The sequence below is a fragment of the Notamacropus eugenii genome, chromosome 6 (assembly GCF_028372415.1).
Source record: "Notamacropus eugenii isolate mMacEug1 chromosome 6, mMacEug1.pri_v2, whole genome shotgun sequence".
In the NCBI taxonomy this organism is placed as follows: domain Eukaryota; kingdom Metazoa; phylum Chordata; class Mammalia; order Diprotodontia; family Macropodidae; genus Notamacropus; species Notamacropus eugenii.
Genome location: NC_092877.1, coordinates 253,678,263 through 253,685,199, shown reverse-complemented (window position 1 = coordinate 253,685,199; position 6,937 = coordinate 253,678,263).

Below are 6,937 nucleotides of genomic sequence, written 5' to 3'. Positions count from 1 at the left end.
AGAGAATTTAACATGAAAATTAAGAGCATGACCATTGACTATACCCAAGGATGTCTGGCCCTACCTAATGAATAAGGGGAGGGAATCAAGTTTGTTGACTGTGAAACTGTAGTCAGTGTGCCTCTGCATAGGACACCTGATCTTGCAACAATGCAATAAAACTCCTGGTTTTATCAGTTCAAATCCTGTTCCTTTGCAAGCATGCTTCTTACAATTTTGGGAGCTTGTCCAAGATCCAGGGATCAAGGAAGGGAGTAGTCACTATAGAGAGTGGGAGGCACACCCCTTTGATTTCAATGGCCCAGACTTTGGGCAAGCATTTGCCTTGCTGGGCTGCCCAAGATCCTGAAACTATTTAGGAAACTGAATCCAGGAACACAGAGACAAATCATAGGCACATCTGTGGCAACCAGATAGCTCTATGCACAGATCAAAATTTATTCCATCAGGTATTGGAACAGTTGTTAGAGAAGTCCCTGCACCTGTAAGGGGCAATATTGATACAACAGGTAGATTATTTGCTAATATAAAGAAGAACAAGAAAGAAAGTGGCAGAGGCCACAACTGAATTATTGAACTTTCTAGCAGAACAAGGATTGAGGGTATCTAAAACTAAACTGCAATTTGCAGAAAGAGAGGTGAAATATCTGGGGCATCTAATCAGTGAGGAACAAAGGAAAATCAATCCAGAAAACATAGAAGGAATAGTGAAGATACCCCTACCTAGAGTTAAGAGGGAACTAAGAAAATTTCTGGGTCAGATCAGTTATTGCAGGATATGAACTGATTCTTATGTAGAGAAAACTGAAAGTTTATATTTAAAGCTATTCATTGAGGAACCAGACATGAAAAGATGGACTTTTGGAAAAGAACAAGTTGTGTGAGGAACTGAACCAAGAAATGATTGAAGCTCCAGTGTTGGCCCTGCCCCCTCCAGAAACATCTTTCCATTTATTTGTTACTGTAGATCACGATGTTACTCCAGGTGTTTTGAGTCAGAACTGGGGAGGCCAAAAAAGGCCAGTAGCCTTTTTATCAAAAATACTGGATCCAGTATTTGAGGGTGGCTGGAGTATGTATAGTTGGCAGTTGCCTCTGCCCTGTTTGTGGAAGAGAGTAAAAAGTTAACTTTTGGAGGGGCCTTAAGAACTTCCCATTATGTAAGAACTATTGTCAGTCAGTGGGCTGGAAGATGGCTCACTGATTCTAGGATCTTGAAATATGAGACTGTATTGGTGGAAAAGGATGATTAATACTGACCACTGAAGTTTGCTTGAACCTAGCCTCTTTCTTATCAAAAGGAAAAAACAGGTGACAGAAAAGACATGGAGCATAATTGCTTAGATATTATAGAATATCAGACCCAGATTCATTTAGAAATTAGGATACTCTCCTGGCAGATGCTCCCTATGACACAATTCACCTATTTGTGCACACATCATCTCGGATCATAAAAGGAAAAAAACATAGTGGATAATAGACTGATGGAAATGACACCTCAGTAAAGGAAGCAGAATGGTTACCAAGTAACTGATCTGCCCAAACTTGTGAGTTGTGTGGCTTAAATCAGGCCTTGGTTTGATCTATGGAGAGGAAGGAGACCATTTATACTGATTCTAAATATGCCTTTGGGGTGGTTCGTATATTTGGAAGGTATGAGTCAGAAAGGTCAGATTTTCAGCATAGGGAAAGATTTGGTACATAGAGAATTGATTAAGAAGGTATTGAAAAATGTGTTCTTGCTCCAGGAAATTTCTATAGTTCATATGAGTGGCCACCAGAAAGGAAATTTTTTGAAGCTGAGGAAATAGATTAGTGGACAAGGGTGCCAAAAGGGCAGCCCTAGCCCCTGAAGCTATCAAAATGCAAATTTTAATCCCTACCCTTCCTGACCTTAAGACTGTTCTGATCTTCACCCAGGGTGAGAAGAAAGCTGTGACCCAGGCAGGAACCATTGGAGGCCAGAATGGTAGATGGTGCTTGGTAGATGGGCAAGAAATGTCGAATAAGCAGATTATGAGGGAATTACTTGCAATCCTACATCGCACAAGCCATTTGGGAAGGCAGGCCTGGTGTGACTTGGCCTTAAGAAAGAATGGGTATGATGGAATCTATCTGGCCAGTAAACAGATTTATAAGGTTTGTCTGATATGTAGAAAAATAAACAAAAATACCCTAAAAACTTCCTTAGGAGGAAAGAATTGGGAGTAAGAACACCTAGGTTAAGACTGTTTCAAAGCACACAGATAGAATACACTGAAATGTCACAAATGGGGATGTTGAAATACATTTTGGTAATTGTAGATCATTTGACAGCTTGGGTAGAGTCCTGTCCCATGGCCACAGCCACCACAGCAGGGGTTTCCAAAGTAGTATTGGAACAAATCATTCCCAGATATGGGATAGTAGAGAATGTTGATTCAGACAGTGGAACACACTTTACATCTAGATTATTGCACGGAATTAAACTGGGGATTAATTGAGAATTCCACAACTTCTTGTATCCTCCCTCTCTGAGAGAGTGGAAAGAATGAATCAGACTCTAAAGAAATACATTCTCAATTAATTTTTGAAACCTGATTGCCATGCATCAAGTTCCTACCTATTGCCTTATTGAGAATTAGAGCTGCTCTCAAGAGGGATTTAGAATTGTCCCTGTATGAAATGCTCTTTGGGTTACCTCATCTGAGAGGGACAGGAGAAATATCCACCTAGGAACCAACAACCCATGTCTAAGGGACTGTGTGCTGACACTGTCTTCCTCACTGTTAACCCTTAGGGAAAAAGGATTGTTAACCCAGAGTCCCTCCTCTGGAATTCTCAGTGTCTGGATATTGGCTTAGAGACTTGGTGCTGATAAAATCGTGGAAAGAGACAAAGTTGCAGCCCAGTTGAGAAAGACCTTATCAGGTATTGCTGACTATTGAAACTATGGGCCAGACAGCTAAAAAAAGGTGGACACATTATACTCCAATCAAAGGATTCAAGGGAGAACCACCAACCACAATTATTGCATCATCATCCAATCAGTGGAGGGTAGAGCCACAGATGTCATCATTGAAATTAACTTTGAGAAGACATGATTGGTGAATTTGGATTAATAATCTTTGAATCAGAGTATTATTTGTGATTTAAGTAATTATTCTTTTTTCTGAATCTGTGGGGAAGCCAAGAGAGAGGAGTGTACCCCTTTAGCTTGATAGAAGTGGTATTAATGATAGTACCATTGATATTGCTGGGGTTATTATTTATAGGTTGTATTTTTCCTGAAAGGATAATGGGAAGGCTGAGAAAGGAGGAGATATGACACCTGTGATGTTAGAGTTGATCATACTGCTGGGGCTGGGATAGGTTAAGAAGAGTGCTGAGTTAGTAGCAGAGACGTGAAAAGGGTATAGGGGCTATTCAGTTAATCTCCTAATTGAGGTCCTAGAGAAGGAAACTCCTCAAACTGTCCAGTCTGATGCCTGCCAAATAATTGAATGCGGAGATGTGGGAAATCAAAGGAACCTGACCTGGCATGATAAGTATGCTTGCCCAGAAATGCACTTAAGGACTAAGGGGGGACCATGACATACCTTGAATCAGGTCTGCTTCAGTACCCAATTCAATGGGTGTGCCTCTCCCACTGCAGATAGGTCAATAGAGGATAAGGTTAATTTTATCTGGGGTCGAGACCCAGAACCCCATCATAGGAATATGAAATGTAACCCCCTAATCTTGGCCATTACCAATGCAGATGCTGAAATAAACCTCTTCTATAGAATGCAGATGGATATCATTGGGAAGCACTAAGTGAGGAGATTTAGGATAACAGTTAAGGACATAAGGAAAGAGGCAAACCCAAGTTACACCCTGCCTCCCCTCCCCCCATACACACACGCTCAGACACCTAGCCCAAATGTGAACAGCACTAAGGGTGAGATGAAACCTAGTTTCCACTTGAATGACTGCAGTAGTAAAGATCATTGAAATGAAAGATCTGAAGGAAACTGTGGCAATAAAAACAGGTTATAGGGATACTAATGCTTGTATGGAATGGGTAAAGTATACTGTTGAGAGCTTAAACAATACGCTTGTGCCATGGGTCAATCAACGGCATAGATCGCGTGCTTTCCTTTTGAGTTTAAATGTATGCTATGGATATTTCAAAACAGCACGCAGAGAGAAAATTGGAGCACATTGTTCTACCTATTTCCTCCTGTGAAAGTCCTGGGAATATTAAAGCCATCCCTACTCCCCTCCTCAGACCTGGAAACTGCTCTTCTTGTCTCTCAAGACAGTGGGAGAGTCTCCAGAGTCTGGGAAGCAGGGCATCATGCATCAGGGTTTGGAATATTACAAACATTGTTGAGGTCAAGGTGATAAAGATTTATTAGGCTTTTCAGAAGGCAAGAGTTATTAGGGTATCTGCAAACTTAGAGGGGTACAGATAAAGCTTATGTAGGATATTCTATAGTAAAACAGGGGCCAAATATGCTAACTAGGTGATTCAGGGAAGGATTAGGGAGTGATTAAGGAGTGGTCAGTTCTTAAAGAAACATGTATTTTTGGTATCTACTGCACATGCATTTTACTCATAGTTCATCGGGAAATGGCTCAAGGGAATATGCTTCACTAAGTCAATTTAGTCAGGCTGACTAAGGAATACCAGTCTACTCTCATCAATGTCTTGTGAGACAAGATAAATGTAAGGGAGTATATATTTAAGTCTAAGATACATATGATTGGTCAGTGAGTAAGTAAATATGGTTATGACTCAATACACTGCCACTTAAGCCGGTACACAGCTGGTTCAGTATAGTAAGTTTTATAGATGCAGCTAGCTACTATGGCAGGAAGGGAGATAAAAGTTGTTGCTGGGGCAGACTGTGTCCTTAGGCTGGGGAGAAATTGTCTGAGACAGTGTTCTGATGCTAGGGAGAAATGCTATTTTTAGAGAGAAATGAGATGTTTTAGAATTGGGGTCCAAGCACATGCACCCAAGCACCCCATCAATAGGAGAGACTTGTTGCACCTTTATTTCTAATAACACAGCACTCGATGAAACCATAACCAAAACTCTACAAGGGCTAACTGAAGAGCCAGTTCAAAACTGGTGTATTAATGATCCTGTTATGGGGTGACTGGAATCTTGGTCTGGTAAATGGACAGGCATGGCAGTATTTATTATCACCTCCCTGATCGTAGCAGCTGGAGTCTTAATTGTAGTAAGGTGCTGCATTGTCCCTTAGGATATGGGGATTAGTACAAAGGTTAATCTGGAGGGCTCTTACTAAACAGATTCCTATCCAATATAAATGAAATAACCTGCACTTCCGGAGGATGAACTCAAAACGAAGGATGGAGGTTGAATGTGAGAAGGCCTTAGAAGGATTTGAATAATTACAGGAATGTGTGGAAACAGAAATTGAGTCAAAGAAAAGAGGGGAGAATGTGACAAACAAGGTGTGGAGTTCTGTTTCAACAGAGAACACATGTACATACAATTTCTAGAACCAGCATTAGTAAAATTGGGATTGAAGTCAAAGGACATAAAAACATACTGTATATCTTACTGGTTGAACAGGAATTCATGCAGGAACTGAACAGGTTGAAACTAGACTTGTAGTCAAACCACAAGTTTGTAGTAAGTAAATATGGAAATCAAAGGAAGGGAATTACCAAAGAAAGTAAGAAGAAAATAAGGGCCAAGGTATCTCAGAAGATTGGAGTGGGAGATGTAAATAAGGCAGGAGAATTTAACATTAAATAGGAACATGATAATTGACTATAAACGAGGATGTCCACCTGTATCTAATGAATAAGAGGAGGGAATGAAGTTAGAAGAAACTGTATAAAATTTACTCTGAAACTCTACTCAATGTGCTTTTGCATAGGACCCTTGCTCTTGTAAGAATACTTTCCTGGCTTCATCAGTCAAGATCCTGTTCCTTTGTGAGCATATTTCTCACATTCACAATAGTAGTAATTAAAATATTTTAGTATTATTATGAGAATAATTTTGAACTCACTGACCACATGGAAGGATCTTGTGGATTCGCCAGATGTCCTTGACCACACTTTAAAAACCATTGGTGCTGAGAAATGCTAAATGAGAAAATACCTTTTGCCCATTCTCCTCATCACTTTCCTGCAAATTAGAGTTTTAAGAGCCTCTTAAGGACCTAAGAGTTTAAATGACCTTGCCAGAATCACATGATTTTTCTTTTCTGTTTACCTTTTCATGCTTATCTCGATTCTTGTCTTGGGAAGTTAAATTTTTAAATACAGATCTGGTCTTGTCTTCAACATGAAATCTTGAAAGTCATCTATATCACTGAATGACCATTTTTTCCCTTGAAGTATTATATTCAGATTTGCTGTGTAGGTGATTCTTGGTGTCAATTCCAGTTCCTTTAACTTCTGAAATATCCCACTCCAAGCCCTTCGATCATTTAATGTTGAAAATCCCAGATCCTGTGTTATCCTGATTGTATTTCCACAGTACTTAAATTGTCTCTTTCTACCTGCTTGCAGTATTTTCTCCTTGATCTGGGAACTCTGAAATTTGGCCACAATATTCCTAGGAGTTTCTCTGTTCGAGTTCTTTCAGGAGGTGATTGATGAATTCTTTCAATATCCATTTTGCCCTCTGATTGTAGAACATCAGGGCAATTTTCCTTGATAATTTCATGGAAGATAATGTCTAGGCTCTTTTTTTGATCCTGGTTTTCAGGTAGTCCAATAATTTATAAACTATTTCTCCTGGATCTGTTATCCAGGTCAGTTGTTCTTCCACGAGTTCTTTGACCTTATCTTCTTTTTTTTTTCAAATTTTTGGTTTTGTTTACTAACTTCTTGATTTATCTCATAGTCATTTGTTTCCCTGGACTCAATTCTCTCTTTTAATGAATTATTTTATTCAGTGAGCTTTTGAACCTTCTCCTCCATTTGG